The sequence below is a fragment of the Cynocephalus volans genome, chromosome 18 (assembly GCF_027409185.1).
Source record: "Cynocephalus volans isolate mCynVol1 chromosome 18, mCynVol1.pri, whole genome shotgun sequence".
NCBI classification, from domain to species: domain Eukaryota; kingdom Metazoa; phylum Chordata; class Mammalia; order Dermoptera; family Cynocephalidae; genus Cynocephalus; species Cynocephalus volans.
Window position 1 is genome coordinate 501513 of NC_084477.1, and position 17682 is coordinate 519194.

A 17682-nucleotide genomic window follows, 5' to 3' on the forward strand; every position below is an offset into this window, starting at 1 on the left:
TTTTTCACAGAGATTTTGAAACTGAAATCTCCCATGCCGTTTCCACCATAGGCAGCAATGGGCTTCCCCATAGAACTTGCCAACCTGAATTCCTACAGGCTAGATGTGAGAGGCACATTCTGCTGCTTCCTCCCTAAGAGTTAAGCTTGCTTCTGAAAGCTCAACCTCCGGGGAGTTTGTTTGGCAGAGATATAGAACACACTTTTCCAAGCCTGTTGGAAGGCCTTTGCAGTGTCATTTCGCATCTAATTTCCCAAACCAAACTGCTTGCAGCTCTAACTCCCTTCTAACTACCACTTCTTCGGTTCAGTGAGATATGCTGGATTCTAAACGGAGAAGCTTCTCTGACGCTTTTTCACAGAGATTTTGAAACTGAAATCTCCCATGCCGTTTCCACCATAGGCAGCAATGGGCTTCCCCATAGAACTTGCCAACCTGAATTCCTACAGGCTAGATGTGAGAGGCACATTCTGCTGCTTCCTCCCTTAGAGTTAAACTTGCTTCTGAAAGCTCAACCTCCGGGGAGTTTGTTTGGCAGAGATATAGAACACACTTTTCCAAGCCTGTTGGAAGGCATTTGCAGTTTCATTTCGCGTCTAATTTCCCAAACCAAACTGCTTGCAGCTCTAACTCCCTTCTAACTACCACTTCTTCGGTTCAGTGAGATATGCTGGATTCTAAACGGAGAAGCTTCTCTGACGCTTTTTCACAGAGATTTTGAAACTGAAATTTCCAAACCCGTTTCCAACGAAGGCGCCAATGGGCTTCCCCATAGAACTTGCCAACCTGAATTCCTACAGGCTAGATGTGAGAGGCACATTCTGCTGCTTCCTCCCTTAGAGTTAAACTAGCTTCTGAAAGCTCAACCTCCAGGGAGTCTGTTTGGCAGAGATATAGAACACACTTTTCCAAGCCTGTTGGAAGGCATTTGCAGTTTCATTTCGCGTCTAATTTCCCAAACCAAACTGCTTGCAGCTCTAACTGCCTTCTAACTACCACTTCTTCGGTTCAGTGAGATATGCTGGATTCTAAACGGAGAAGCTTCTCTGACGCTTTTTCACAGAGATTTTGAAACTGAAATCTCCCATGCCGTTTCCACCATAGGCAGCAATGGGCTTCCCCATAGAACTTGCCAACCTGAATTCCTACAGGCTAGATGTGAGAGGCACATTCTGCTGCTTCCTCCCTAAGAGTTAAGCTTGCTTCTGAAAGCTCAACCTCCGGGGAGTTTGTTTGGCAGAGATATAGAACACACTTTTCCAAGCCTGTTGGAAGGCCTTTGCAGTGTCATTTCGCATCTAATTTCCCAAACCAAACTGCTTGCAGCTCTAACTCCCTTCTAACTACCACTTCTTCGGTTCAGTGAGATATGCTGGATTCTAAACGGAGAAGCTTCTCTGACGCTTTTTCACAGAGATTTTGAAACTGAAATCTCCCATGCCGTTTCCACCATAGGCAGCAATGGGCTTCCCCATAGAACTTGCCAACCTGAATTCCTACAGGCTAGATGTGAGAGGCACATTCTGCTGCTTCCTCCCTTAGAGTTAAACTTGCTTCTGAAAGCTCAACCTCCGGGGAGTTTGTTTGGCAGAGATATAGAACACACTTTTCCAAGCCTGTTGGAAGGCATTTGCAGTTTCATTTCGCGTCTAATTTCCCAAACCAAACTGCTTGCAGCTCTAACTCCCTTCTAACTACCACTTCTTCGGTTCAGTGAGATATGCTGGATTCTAAACGGAGAAGCTTCTCTGACGCTTTTTCACAGAGATTTTGAAACTGAAATTTCCAAACCCGTTTCCAACGAAGGCGCCAATGGGCTTCCCCATAGACCTTGCCAACCTGAATTCCTACAGGCTAGATGTGAGAGGCACATTCTGCTGCTTCCTCCCTTAGAGTTAAACTAGCTTCTGAAAGCTCAACCTCCGGGGAGTTTGTTTGGCAGAGATATAGAACACACTTTTCCAAGCCTGTTGGAAGGCATTTGCAGTTTCATTTCGCGTCTAATTTCCCAAACCAAACTGCTTGCAGCTCTAACTGCCTTCTAACTACCACTTCTTCGGTTCAGTGAGATATGCTGGATTCTAAACGGAGAAGCTTCTCTGACGCTTTTTCACAGAGATTTTGAAACTGAAATCTCCCATGCCGTTTCCACCATAGGCAGAAATGGGCTTCCCCATAGAACTTGCCAACCTGAATTCCTACAGGCTAGATGTGAGAGGCACATTCTGCTGCTTCCTCCCTAAGAGTTAAGCTTGCTTCTGAAAGCTCAACCTCCGGGGAGTTTGTTTGGCAGAGATATAGAACACACTTTTCCAAGCCTGTTGGAAGGCCTTTGCAGGGTCATTTCGCATCTAATTTCCCAAACCAAACTGCTTGCAGCTCTAACTCCCTTCTAACTACCACTTCTTCGGTTCAGTGAGATATGCTGGATTCTAAACGGAGAAGGTTCTCTGACGCTTTTTCACAGAGATTTTGAAACTGAAATCTCCCATGCCGTTTCCACCATAGGCAGCAATGGGCTTCCCCATAGAACTTGCCAACCTGAATTCCTACAGGCTAGATGTGAGAGGCACATTCTGCTGCTTCCTCCCTTAGAGTTAAACTTGCTTCTGAAAGCTCAACCTCCGGGGAGTTTGTTTGGCAGAGATATAGAACACACTTTTCCAAGCCTGTTGGAAGGCATTTGCAGTTTCATTTCGCGTCTAATTTCCCAAACCAAACTGCTTGCAGCTCTAACTGCCTTCTAACTACCACTTCTTCGGTTCAGTGAGATATGCTGGATTCTAAACGGAGAAGCTTCTCTGACGCTTTTTCACAGAGATTTTGAAACTGAAATCTCCCATGCTGTTTCCACCATAGCCAGCAATGGGCTTCCCCATAGAACTTGCCAACCTGAATTCCTACAGGCTAGATGTGAGAGGCACATTCTGCTGCTTCCTCCCTTAGAGTTAAACTAGCTTCTGAAAGCTCAACCTCCAGGGAGTCTGTTTGGCAGAGATATAGAACACACTTTTCCAAGCCTGTTGGAAGGCATTTGCAGTTTCATTTCGCGTCTAATTTCCCAAACCAAACTGCTTGCAGCTCTAACTGCCTTCTAACTACCACTTCTTCGGTTCAGTGAGATATGCTGGATTCTAAACGGAGAAGCTTCTCTGACGCTTTTTCACAGAGATTTTGAAACTGAAATTTCCCATGCCGTTTCCACCATAGGCAGCAATGGTCTTCCCCATAGAACTTGCCAACCTGAATTCCTAAAGGCTAGATGTGAGAGGCACATTCTGCTGCTTCCTCCCTTAGAGTTAAACTAGCTTCTGAAAGCTCAACCTCTGGGGAGTTTGTTTGGCAGAGATATAGAACACACTTTTCCAAGCCTGTTGGAAGGCATTTGCAGTTTCATTTCGCGTCTAATTTCCCAAACCAAACTGCTTGCAGCTCTAACTGCCTTCTAACTACCACTTCTTCGGTTCAGTGAGATATGCTGGATTCTAAACGGAGAAGCTTCTCTGACGCTTTTTCACAGAGATTTTGAAACTGAAATCTCCCATGCTGTTTCCACCATAGGCAGCAATGGGCTTCCCCATAGAACTTGCCAACCTGAATTCCTACAGGCTAGATGTGAGAGGCACATTCTGCTGCTTCCTCCCTTAGAGTTAAACTAGCTTCTGAAAGCTCAACCTCCAGGGAGTCTGTTTGGCAGAGATATAGAACACACTTTTCCAAGCCTGTTGGAAGGCATTTGCAGTTTCATTTCGCGTCTAATTTCCCAAACCAAACTGCTTGCAGCTCTAACTGCCTTCTAACTACCACTTCTTCGGTTCAGTGAGATATGCTGGATTCTAAACGGAGAAGCTTCTCTGACGCTTTTTCACAGAGATTTTGAAACTGAAATCTCCCATGCCGTTTCCACCATAGGCAGCAATGGGCTTCCCCATAGAACTTGCCAACCTGAATTCCTACAGGGTAGATGTGAGAGGCACATTCTGCTGCTTCCTCCCTTAGAGTTAAACTTGCTTCTGAAAGCTCAACCTCCGGGGAGTTTGTTTGGCAGAGATATAGAACACACTTTTCCAAGCCTGTTGGAAGGCATTTGCAGTTTCATTTCGCGTCTAATTTCCCAAACCAAACTGCTTGCAGCTCTAACTGCCTTCTAACTACCACTTCTTCGGTTCAGTGAGATATGCTGGATTCTAAACGGAGAAGCTTCTCTGACGCTTTTTCACAGAGATTTTGAAACTGAAATCTCCCATGCTGTTTCCACCATAGCCAGCAATGGGCTTCCCCATAGAACTTGCCAACCTGAATTCCTACAGGCTAGATGTGAGAGGCACATTCTGCTGCTTCCTCCCTTAGAGTTAAACTAGCTTCTGAAAGCTCAACCTCCAGGGAGTCTGTTTGGCAGAGATATAGAACACACTTTTCCAAGCCTGTTGGAAGGCATTTGCAGTTTCATTTCGCGTCTAATTTCCCAAACCAAACTGCTTGCAGCTCTAACTGCCTTCTAACTACCACTTCTTCGGTTCAGTGAGATATGCTGGATTCTAAACGGAGAAGCTTCTCTGACGCTTTTTCACAGAGATTTTGAAACTGAAATCTCCCATGCCGTTTCCACCATAGGCAGCAATGGGCTTCCCCATAGAACTTGCCAACCTGAATTCCTACAGGCTAGATGTGAGAGGCACATTCTGCTGCTTCCTCCCTTAGAGTTAAACTTGCTTCTGAAAGCTCAACCTCCGGGGAGTTTGTTTGGCAGAGATATAGAAAACACTTTTCCAATCCTGTTGGAAGGCATTTGCAGTTTCATTTCGCGTCTAATTTCCCAAACCAAACTGCTTGCAGCTCTAACTGCCTTCTAACTACCACTACTTCGGTTCAGTGAGATATGCTGGATTCTAAACGGAGAAGCTTCTCTGACGCTTTTTCACAGAGATTTTGAAACTGAAATTTCCAAACCCGTTTCCAACGAAGGCGCCAATGGGCTTCCCCATAGAACTTGCCAAGCTGAATTCCTAAAGGCTAGATGTGAGAGGCACATTCTGCTGCTTCCTCCCTTAGAGTTAAACTAGCTTCTGAAAGCTCAACCTCTGGGGAGTTTGTTTGGCAGAGATATAGAACACACTTTTCCAAGCCTGTTGGAAGGCATTTGCAGTTTCATTTCGCGTCTAATTTCCCAAACCAAACTGCTTGCAGCTCTAACTGCCTTCTAACTACCACTTCTTCGGTTCAGTGAGATATGCTGGATTCTAAACGGAGAAGCTTCTCTGACGCTTTTTCACAGAGATTTTGAAACTGAAATCTCCCATGCTGTTTCCACCATAGGCAGCAATGGGCTTCCCCATAGAACTTGCCAACCTGAATTCCTACAGGCTAGATGTGAGAGGCACATTCTGCTGCTTCCTCCCTTAGAGTTAAACTAGCTTCTGAAAGCTCAACCTCCAGGGAGTCTGTTTGGCAGAGATATAGAACACACTTTTCCAAGCCTGTTGGAAGGCATTTGCAGTTTCATTTCGCGTCTAATTTCCCAAACCAAACTGCTTGCAGCTCTAACTGCCTTCTAACTACCACTTCTTCGGTTCAGTGAGATATGCTGGATTCTAAACGGAGAAGCTTCTCTGACGCTTTTTCACAGAGATTTTGAAACTGAAATCTCCCATGCCGTTTCCACCATAGGCAGCAATGGGCTTCCCCATAGAACTTGCCAACCTGAATTCCTACAGGCTAGATGTGAGAGGCACATTCTGCTGCTTCCTCCCTAAGAGTTAAGCTTGCTTCTGAAAGCTCAACCTCCGGGGAGTTTGTTTGGCAGAGATATAGAACACACTTTTCCAAGCCTGTTGGAAGGCCTTTGCAGTGTCATTTCGCATCTAATTTCCCAAACCAAACTGCTTGCAGCTCTAACTCCCTTCTAACTACCACTTCTTCGGTTCAGTGAGATATGCTGGATTCTAAACGGAGAAGCTTCTCTGACGCTTTTTCACAGAGATTTTGAAACTGAAATCTCCCATGCCGTTTCCACCATAGGCAGCAATGGGCTTCCCCATAGAACTTGCCAACCTGAATTCCTACAGGCTAGATGTGAGAGGCACATTCTGCTGCTTCCTCCCTTAGAGTTAAACTTGCTTCTGAAAGCTCAACCTCCGGGGAGTTTGTTTGGCAGAGATATAGAACACACTTTTCCAAGCCTGTTGGAAGGCATTTGCAGTTTCATTTCGCGTCTAATTTCCCAAACCAAACTGCTTGCAGCTCTAACTCCCTTCTAACTACCACTTCTTCGGTTCAGTGAGATATGCTGGATTCTAAACGGAGAAGCTTCTCTGACGCTTTTTCACAGAGATTTTGAAACTGAAATTTCCAAACCCGTTTCCAACGAAGGCGCCAATGGGCTTCCCCATAGAACTTGCCAACCTGAATTCCTACAGGCTAGATGTGAGAGGCACATTCTGCTGCTTCCTCCCTTAGAGTTAAACTAGCTTCTGAAAGCTCAACCTCCAGGGAGTCTGTTTGGCAGAGATATAGAACACACTTTTCCAAGCCTGTTGGAAGGCATTTGCAGTTTCATTTCGCGTCTAATTTCCCAAACCAAACTGCTTGCAGCTCTAACTGCCTTCTAACTACCACTTCTTCGGTTCAGTGAGATATGCTGGATTCTAAACGGAGAAGCTTCTCTGACGCTTTTTCACAGAGATTTTGAAACTGAAATCTCCCATGCCGTTTCCACCATAGGCAGCAATGGGCTTCCCCATAGAACTTGCCAACCTGAATTCCTACAGGCTAGATGTGAGAGGCACATTCTGCTGCTTCCTCCCTAAGAGTTAAGCTTGCTTCTGAAAGCTCAACCTCCGGGGAGTTTGTTTGGCAGAGATATAGAACACACTTTTCCAAGCCTGTTGGAAGGCCTTTGCAGTGTCATTTCGCATCTAATTTCCCAAACCAAACTGCTTGCAGCTCTAACTCCCTTCTAACTACCACTTCTTCGGTTCAGTGAGATATGCTGGATTCTAAACGGAGAAGCTTCTCTGACGCTTTTTCACAGAGATTTTGAAACTGAAATCTCCCATGCCGTTTCCACCATAGGCAGCAATGGGCTTCCCCATAGAACTTGCCAACCTGAATTCCTACAGGCTAGATGTGAGAGGCACATTCTGCTGCTTCCTCCCTTAGAGTTAAACTTGCTTCTGAAAGCTCAACCTCCGGGGAGTTTGTTTGGCAGAGATATAGAACACACTTTTCCAAGCCTGTTGGAAGGCATTTGCAGTTTCATTTCGCGTCTAATTTCCCAAACCAAACTGCTTGCAGCTCTAACTCCCTTCTAACTACCACTTCTTCGGTTCAGTGAGATATGCTGGATTCTAAACGGAGAAGCTTCTCTGACGCTTTTTCACAGAGATTTTGAAACTGAAATTTCCAAACCCGTTTCCAACGAAGGCGCCAATGGGCTTCCCCATAGACCTTGCCAACCTGAATTCCTACAGGCTAGATGTGAGAGGCACATTCTGCTGCTTCCTCCCTTAGAGTTAAACTAGCTTCTGAAAGCTCAACCTCCGGGGAGTTTGTTTGGCAGAGATATAGAACACACTTTTCCAAGCCTGTTGGAAGGCATTTGCAGTTTCATTTCGCGTCTAATTTCCCAAACCAAACTGCTTGCAGCTCTAACTGCCTTCTAACTACCACTTCTTCGGTTCAGTGAGATATGCTGGATTCTAAACGGAGAAGCTTCTCTGACGCTTTTTCACAGAGATTTTGAAACTGAAATCTCCCATGCCGTTTCCACCATAGGCAGAAATGGGCTTCCCCATAGAACTTGCCAACCTGAATTCCTACAGGCTAGATGTGAGAGGCACATTCTGCTGCTTCCTCCCTAAGAGTTAAGCTTGCTTCTGAAAGCTCAACCTCCGGGGAGTTTGTTTGGCAGAGATATAGAACACACTTTTCCAAGCCTGTTGGAAGGCCTTTGCAGGGTCATTTCGCATCTAATTTCCCAAACCAAACTGCTTGCAGCTCTAACTCCCTTCTAACTACCACTTCTTCGGTTCAGTGAGATATGCTGGATTCTAAACGGAGAAGCTTCTCTGACGCTTTTTCACAGAGATTTTGAAACTGAAATCTCCCATGCCGTTTCCACCATAGGCAGCAATGGGCTTCCCCATAGAACTTGCCAACCTGAATTCCTACAGGCTAGATGTGAGAGGCACATTCTGCTGCTTCCTCCCTTAGAGTTAAACTTGCTTCTGAAAGCTCAACCTCCGGGGAGTTTGTTTGGCAGAGATATAGAACACACTTTTCCAAGCCTGTTGGAAGGCATTTGCAGTTTCATTTCGCGTCTAATTTCCCAAACCAAACTGCTTGCAGCTCTAACTGCCTTCTAACTACCACTTCTTCGGTTCAGTGAGATATGCTGGATTCTAAACGGAGAAGCTTCTCTGACGCTTTTTCACAGAGATTTTGAAACTGAAATCTCCCATGCTGTTTCCACCATAGCCAGCAATGGGCTTCCCCATAGAACTTGCCAACCTGAATTCCTACAGGCTAGATGTGAGAGGCACATTCTGCTGCTTCCTCCCTTAGAGTTAAACTAGCTTCTGAAAGCTCAACCTCCAGGGAGTCTGTTTGGCAGAGATATAGAACACACTTTTCCAAGCCTGTTGGAAGGCATTTGCAGTTTCATTTCGCGTCTAATTTCCCAAACCAAACTGCTTGCAGCTCTAACTGCCTTCTAACTACCACTTCTTCGGTTCAGTGAGATATGCTGGATTCTAAACGGAGAAGCTTCTCTGACGCTTTTTCACAGAGATTTTGAAACTGAAATTTCCCATGCCGTTTCCACCATAGGCAGCAATGGTCTTCCCCATAGAACTTGCCAACCTGAATTCCTAAAGGCTAGATGTGAGAGGCACATTCTGCTGCTTCCTCCCTTAGAGTTAAACTAGCTTCTGAAAGCTCAACCTCTGGGGAGTTTGTTTGGCAGAGATATAGAACACACTTTTCCAAGCCTGTTGGAAGGCATTTGCAGTTTCATTTCGCGTCTAATTTCCCAAACCAAACTGCTTGCAGCTCTAACTGCCTTCTAACTACCACTTCTTCGGTTCAGTGAGATATGCTGGATTCTAAACGGAGAAGCTTCTCTGACGCTTTTTCACAGAGATTTTGAAACTGAAATCTCCCATGCTGTTTCCACCATAGGCAGCAATGGGCTTCCCCATAGAACTTGCCAACCTGAATTCCTACAGGCTAGATGTGAGAGGCACATTCTGCTGCTTCCTCCCTTAGAGTTAAACTAGCTTCTGAAAGCTCAACCTCCAGGGAGTCTGTTTGGCAGAGATATAGAACACACTTTTCCAAGCCTGTTGGAAGGCATTTGCAGTTTCATTTCGCGTCTAATTTCCCAAACCAAACTGCTTGCAGCTCTAACTGCCTTCTAACTACCACTTCTTCGGTTCAGTGAGATATGCTGGATTCTAAACGGAGAAGCTTCTCTGACGCTTTTTCACAGAGATTTTGAAACTGAAATCTCCCATGCCGTTTCCACCATAGGCAGCAATGGGCTTCCCCATAGAACTTGCCAACCTGAATTCCTACAGGGTAGATGTGAGAGGCACATTCTGCTGCTTCCTCCCTTAGAGTTAAACTTGCTTCTGAAAGCTCAACCTCCGGGGAGTTTGTTTGGCAGAGATATAGAACACACTTTTCCAAGCCTGTTGGAAGGCATTTGCAGTTTCATTTCGCGTCTAATTTCCCAAACCAAACTGCTTGCAGCTCTAACTGCCTTCTAACTACCACTTCTTCGGTTCAGTGAGATATGCTGGATTCTAAACGGAGAAGCTTCTCTGACGCTTTTTCACAGAGATTTTGAAACTGAAATCTCCCATGCTGTTTCCACCATAGCCAGCAATGGGCTTCCCCATAGAACTTGCCAACCTGAATTCCTACAGGCTAGATGTGAGAGGCACATTCTGCTGCTTCCTCCCTTAGAGTTAAACTAGCTTCTGAAAGCTCAACCTCCAGGGAGTCTGTTTGGCAGAGATATAGAACACACTTTTCCAAGCCTGTTGGAAGGCATTTGCAGTTTCATTTCGCGTCTAATTTCCCAAACCAAACTGCTTGCAGCTCTAACTGCCTTCTAACTACCACTTCTTCGGTTCAGTGAGATATGCTGGATTCTAAACGGAGAAGCTTCTCTGACGCTTTTTCACAGAGATTTTGAAACTGAAATCTCCCATGCCGTTTCCACCATAGGCAGCAATGGTCTTCCCCATAGAACTTGCCAACCTGAATTCCTAAAGGCTAGATGTGAGAGGCACATTCTGCTGCTTCCTCCCTTAGAGTTAAACTTGCTTCTGAAAGCTCAACCTCCGGGGAGTTTGTTTGGCAGAGATATAGAACACACTTTTCCAAGCCTGTTGGAAGGCATTTGCAGTTTCATTTCGCGTCTAATTTCCCAAACCAAACTGCTTGCAGCTCTAACTGCCTTCTAACTACCACTTCTTCGGTTCAGTGAGATATGCTGGATTCTAAACGGAGAAGCTTCTCTGACGCTTTTTCACAGAGATTTTGAAACTGAAATCTCCCATGCTGTTTCCACCATAGGCAGCAATGGGCTTCCCCATAGAACTTGCCAACCTGAATTCCTACAGGCTAGATGTGAGAGGCACATTCTGCTGCTTCCTCCCTAAGAGTTAAGCTTGCTTCTGAAAGCTCAACCTACGGGGAGTCTGTTTGGCAGAGATATAGAACACACTTTTCCAAGCCTGTTGGAATGAATTTGCAGTTTCATTTCGCGTCTAGTTTCCCAAACCAAACTGCTTGCAGCTCTAACTCCCTTCTAACTACCACTTCTTCGGTTCAGTGAGATATGCTGGATTCTAAACGGAGAAGCTTCTCTGACGCTTTTTCACAGAGATTTTGAAACTGAAATCTCCCATGCCGTTTCCACCATAGGCAGCAATGGGCTTCCCCATAGAACTTGCCAACCTGAATTCCTACAGGCTAGATGTGAGAGGCACATTCTGCTGCTTCCTCCCTTAGAGTTAAACTTGCTTCTGAAAGCTCAACCTCCGGGGAGTTTGTTTGGCAGAGATATAGAAAACACTTTTCCAAGCCTGTTGGAAGGCATTTGCAGTTTCATTTCGCGTCTAATTTCCCAAACCAAACTGCTTGCAGCTCTAACTGCCTTCTAACTACCACTTCTTCGGTTCAGTGAGATATGCTGGATTCTAAACGGAGAAGCTTCTCTGACGCTTTTTCACAGAGATTTTGAAACTGAAATTTCCAAACCCGTTTCCAACGAAGGCGCCAATGGGCTTCCCCATAGAACTTGCCAAGCTGAATTCCTAAAGGCTAGATGTGAGAGGCACATTCTGCTGCTTCCTCCCTTAGAGTTAAACTAGCTTCTGAAAGCTCAACCTCTGGGGAGTTTGTTTGGCAGAGATATAGAACACACTTTTCCAGGCCTGTTGGAAGGCATTTGCAGTTTCATTTCGCGTCTAATTTCCCAAACCAAACTGCTTGCAGCTCTAACTGCCTTCTAACTACCACTTCTTCGGTTCAGTGAGATATGCTGGATTCTAAACGGAGAAGCTTCTCTGACGCTTTTTCACAGAGATTTTGAAACTGAAATCTCCCATGCCGTTTCCACCATAGGCAGCAATGGGCTTCCCCATAGAACTTGCCAACCTGAATTCCTACAGGCTAGATGTGAGAGGCACATTCTGCTGCTTCCTCCCTAAGAGTTAAGCTTGCTTCTGAAAGCTCAACCTCCGGGGAGTTTGTTTGGCAGAGATATAGAACACACTTTTCCAAGCCTGTTGGAAGGCATTTGCAGTTTCATTTCGCGTCTAATTTCCCAAACCAAACTGCTTGCAGCTCTAACTGCCTTCTAACTACCACTTCTTCGGTTCAGTGAGATATGCTGGATTCTAAACGGAGAAGCTTCTCTGACGCTTTTTCAAAGAGATTTTGAAACTGAAATCTCCCATGCTGTTTCCACCATAGGCAGCAATGGGCTTCCCCATAGAACTTGCCAACCTGAATTCCTACAGGCTAGATGTGAGAGGCACATTCTGCTGCTTCCTCCCTTAGAGTTAAACTAGCTTCTGAAAGCTCAACCTCCAGGGAGTCTGTTTGGCAGAGATATAGAACACACTTTTCCAAGCCTGTTGGAAGGCATTTGCAGTTTCATTTCGCGTCTAATTTCCCAAACCAAACTGCTTGCAGCTCTAACTGCCTTCTAACTACCACTTCTTCGGTTCAGTGAGATATGCTGGATTCTAAACGGAGAAGCTTCTCTGACGCTTTTTCACAGAGATTTTGAAACTGAAATCTCCCATGCCGTTTCCACCATAGGCAGCAATGGGCTTCCCCATAGAACTTGCCAACCTGAATTCCTACAGGCTAGATGTGAGAGGCACATTCTGCTGCTTCCTCCCTAAGAGTTAAGCTTGCTTCTGAAAGCTCAACCTCCGGGGAGTTTGTTTGGCAGAGATATAGAACACACTTTTCCAAGCCTGTTGGAAGGCATTTGCAGTTTCATTTCGCGTCTAATTTCCCAAACCAAACTGCTTGCAGCTCTAACTCCCTTCTAACTACCACTTCTTCGGTTCAGTGAGATATGCTGGATTCTAAACGGAGAAGCTTCTCTGACGCTTTTTCACAGAGATTTTGAAACTGAAATCTCCCATGCCGTTTCCACCATAGGCAGCAATGGGCTTCCCCATAGAACTTGCCAACCTGAATTCCTACAGGCTAGATGTGAGAGGCACATTCTGCTGCTTCCTCCCTTAGAGTTAAACTTGCTTCTGAAAGCTCAACCTCCGGGGAGTTTGTTTGGCAGTGATATAGAACACACTGTTCCAAGCCTGTTGGAAGGCATTTGCAGTTTCATTTCGCGTCTAATTTCCCAAACCAAACTGCTTGCAGCTCTAACTCCCTTCTAACTACCACTTCTTCGGTTCAGTGAGATATGCTGGATTCTAAACGGAGAAGCTTCTCTGACGCTTTTTCACAGAGATTTTGAAACTGAAATTTCCAAACCCGTTTCCAACGAAGGCGCCAATGGGCTTCCCCATAGACCTTGCCAACCTGAATTCCTACAGGCTAGATGTGAGAGGCACATTCTGCTGCTTCCTCCCTTAGAGGTAAACTAGCTTCTGAAAGCTCAACCTCCGGGGAGTCTGTTTGGCAGAGATATAGAACACACTTTTCCAAGCCTGTTGGAAGGCATTTGCAGTTTCATTTCGCGTCTAATTTCCCAAACCAAACTGCTTGCAGCTCTAACTGCCTTCTAACTACCACTTCTTCGGTTCAGTGAGATATGCTGGATTCTAAACGGAGAAGCTTCTCTGACGCTTTTTCACAGAGATTTTGAAACTGAAATCTCCCATGCCGTTTCCACCATAGGCAGCAATGGGCTTCCCCATAGAACTTGCCAACCTGAATTCCTACAGGCTAGATGTGAGAGGCACATTCTGCTGCTTCCTCCCTTACAGTTAAACTTGCTTCTGAAAGCTCAACCTCCGGGGAGTTTGTTTGGCAGAGATATAGAACACACTTTTCCAAGCCTGTTGGAAGGCATTTGCAGTTTCATTTCGCGTCTAATTTCCCAAACCAAACTGCTTGCAGCTCTAACTGCCTTCTAACTACCACTTCTTCGGTTCAGTGAGATATGCTGGATTCTAAACGGAGAAGCTTCTCTGACGCTTTTTCACAGAGATTTTGAAACTGAAATCTCCCATGCTGTTTCCACCATAGCCAGCAATGGGCTTCCCCATAGAACTTGCCAACCTGAATTCCTACAGGCTAGATGTGAGAGGCACATTCTGCTGCTTCCTCCCTTAGAGTTAAACTAGCTTCTGAAAGCTCAACCTCCAGGGAGTCTGTTTGGCAGAGATATAGAACACACTTTTCCAAGCCTGTTGGAAGGCATTTGCAGTTTCATTTCGCGTCTAATTTCCCAAACCAAACTGCTTGCAGCTCTAACTGCCTTCTAACTACCACTTCTTCGGTTCAGTGAGATATGCTGGATTCTAAACGGAGAAGCTTCTCTGACGCTTTTTCACAGAGATTTTGAAACTGAAATTTCCCATGCCGTTTCCACCATAGGCAGCAATGGTCTTCCCCATAGAACTTGCCAACCTGAATTCCTAAAGGCTAGATGTGAGAGGCACATTCTGCTGCTTCCTCCCTTAGAGTTAAACTTGCTTCTGAAAGCTCAACCTCCGGGGAGTTTGTTTGGCAGAGATATAGAACACACTTTTCCAAGCCTGTTGGAAGGCATTTGCAGTTTCATTTCGCGTCTAATTTCCCAAACCAAACTGCTTGCAGCTCTAACTGCCTTCTAACTACCACTTCTTCGGTTCAGTGAGATATGCTGGATTCTAAACGGAGAAGCTTCTCTGACGCTTTTTCACAGAGATTTTGAAACTGAAATCTCCCATGCTGTTTCCACCATAGGCAGCAATGGGCTTCCCCATAGAACTTGCCAACCTGAATTCCTACAGGCTAGATGTGAGAGGCACATTCTGCTGCTTCCTCCCTAAGAGTTAAGCTTGCTTCTGAAAGCTCAACCTCCGGGGAGTCTGTTTGGCAGAGATATAGAACACACTTTTCCAAGCCTGTTGGAAGGCATTTGCAGTTTCATTTCGTGTCTAATTTCCCAAACCAAACTGCTTGCAGCTCTAACTCCCTTCTAACTACCACTTCTTCGGTTCAGTGAGATATGCTGGATTCTAAACGGAGAAGCTTCTCTGACGCTTTTTCACAGAGATTTTGAAACTGAAATCTCCCATGCCGTTTCCACCATAGGCAGCAATGGGCTTCCCCATAGAACTTGCCAACCTGAATTCCTACAGGCTAGATGTGAGAGGCACATTCTGCTGCTTCCTTCCTTAGAGTTAAACTTGCTTCTGAAAGCTCAACCTCCGGGGAGTTTGTTTGGCAGAGATATAGAAAACACTTTTCCAAGCCTGTTGGAAGGCATTTGCAGTTTCATTTCGCGTCTAATTTCCCAAACCAAACTGCTTGCAGCTCTAACTGCCTTCTAACTACCACTTCTTCGGTTCAGTGAGATATGCTGGATTCTAAACGGAGAAGCTTCTCTGACGCTTTTTCACAGAGATTTTGAAACTGAAATTTCCAAACCCGTTTCCAACGAAGGCGCCAATGGGCTTCCCCATAGAACTTGCCAACCTGAATTCCTACAGGCTAGATGTGAGAGGCACATTCTGCTGCTTCCTCCCTTAGAGTTAAACTAGCTTCTGAAAGCTCAACCTCCAGGGAGTCTGTTTGGCAGAGATATAGAACACACTTTTCCAAGCCTGTTGGAAGGCATTTGCAGTTTCATTTCGCGTCTAATTTCCCAAACCAAACTGCTTGCAGCTCTAACTGCCTTCTAACTACCACTTCTTCGGTTCAGTGAGATATGCTGGATTCTAAACGGAGAGGCTTCTCTGACGCTTTTTCACAGAGATTTTGAAACTGAAATCTCCCATGCCGTTTCCACCATAGGCAGCAATGGGCTTCCCCATAGAACTTGCCAACCTGAATTCCTACAGGCTAGATGTGAGAGGCACATTCTGCTGCTTCCTCCCTTAGAGTTAAACTTGCTTCTGAAAGCTCAACCTCCGGGGAGTTTGTTTGGCAGAGATATAGAACACACTTTTCCAAGCCTGTTGGAAGGCATTTGCAGTTTCATTTCGCGTCTAATTTCCCAAACCAAACTGCTTGCAGCTCTAACTGCCTTCTAACTACCACTTCTTCGGTTCAGTGAGATATGCTGGATTCTAAACGGAGAAGCTTCTCTGACGCTTTTTCACAGAGATTTTGAAACTGAAATCTCCCATGCTGTTTCCACCATAGCCAGCAATGGGCTTCCCCATAGAACTTGCCAACCTGAATTCCTACAGGCTAGATGTGAGAGGCACATTCTGCTGCTTCCTCCCTTAGAGTTAAACTAGCTTCTGAAAGCTCAACCTCCAGGGAGTCTGTTTGGCAGAGATATAGAACACACTTTTCCAAGCCTGTTGGAAGGCATTTGCAGTTTCATTTCGCGTCTAATTTCCCAAACCAAACTGCTTGCAGCTCTAACTGCCTTCTAACTACCACTTCTTCGGTTCAGTGAGATATGCTGGATTCTAAACGGAGAAGCTTCTCTGACGCTTTTTCACAGAGATTTTGAAACTGAAATTTCCCATGCCGTTTCCACCATAGGCAGCAATGGTCTTCCCCATAGAACGTGCCAACCTGAATTCCTAAAGGCTAGATGTGAGAGGCACATTCTGCTGCTTCCTCCCTTAGAGTTAAACTTGCTTCTGAAAGCTCAACCTCCGGGGAGTTTGTTTGGCAGAGATATAGAACACACTTTTCCAAGCCTGTTGGAAGGCATTTGCAGTTTCATTTCGCGTCTAATTTCCCAAACCAAACTGCTTGCAGCTCTAACTGCCTTCTAACTACCACTTCTTCGGTTCAGTGAGATATGCTGGATTCTAAACGGAGAAGCTTCTCTGACGCTTTTTCACAGAGATTTTGAAACTGAAATCTCCCATGCTGTTTCCACCATAGGCAGCAATGGGCTTCCCCATAGAACTTGCCAACCTGAATTCCTACAGGCTAGATGTGAGAGGCACATTCTGCTGCTTCCTCCCTAAGAGTTAAGCTTGCTTCTGAAAGCTCAACCTCCGGGGAGTCTGTTTGGCAGAGATATAGAACACACTTTTCCAAGCCTGTTGGAAGGCATTTGCAGTTTCATTTCGTGTCTAATTTCCCAAACCAAACTGCTTGCAGCTCTAACTCCCTTCTAACTACCACTTCTTCGGTTCAGTGAGATATGCTGGATTCTAAACGGAGAAGCTTCTCTGACGCTTTTTCACAGAGATTTTGAAACTGAAATCTCCCATGCCGTTTCCACCATAGGCAGCAATGGGCTTCCCCATAGAACTTGCCAACCTGAATTCCTACAGGCTAGATGTGAGAGGCACATTCTGCTGCTTCCTTCCTTAGAGTTAAACTTGCTTCTGAAAGCTCAACCTCCGGGGAGTTTGTTTGGCAGAGATATAGAAAACACTTTTCCAAGCCTGTTGGAAGGCATTTGCAGTTTCATTTCGCGTCTAATTTCCCAAACCAAACTGCTTGCAGCTCTAACTGCCTTCTAACTACCACTTCTTCGGTTCAGTGAGATATGCTGGATTCTAAACGGAGAAGCTTCTCTGACGCTTTTTCACAGAGATTTTGAAACTGAAATTTCCAAACCCGTTTCCAACGAAGGCGCCAATGGGCTTCCCCATAGAACTTGCCAACCTGAATTCCTACAGGCTAGATGTGAGAGGCACATTCTGCTGCTTCCTCCCTTAGAGTTAAACTAGCTTCTGAAAGCTCAACCTCCAGGGAGTCTGTTTGGCAGAGATATAGAACACACTTTTCCAAGCCTGTTGGAAGGCATTTGCAGTTTCATTTCGCGTCTAATTTCCCAAACCAAACTGCTTGCAGCTCTAACTGCCTTCTAACTACCACTTCTTCGGTTCAGTGAGATATGCTGGATTCTAAACGGAGAGGCTTCTCTGACGCTTTTTCACAGAGATTTTGAAACTGAAATCTCCCATGCCGTTTCCACCATAGGCAGCAATGGGCTTCCCCATAGAACTTGCCAACCTGAATTCCTAAAGGCTAGATGTGAGAGGCACATTCTGCTGCTTCCTC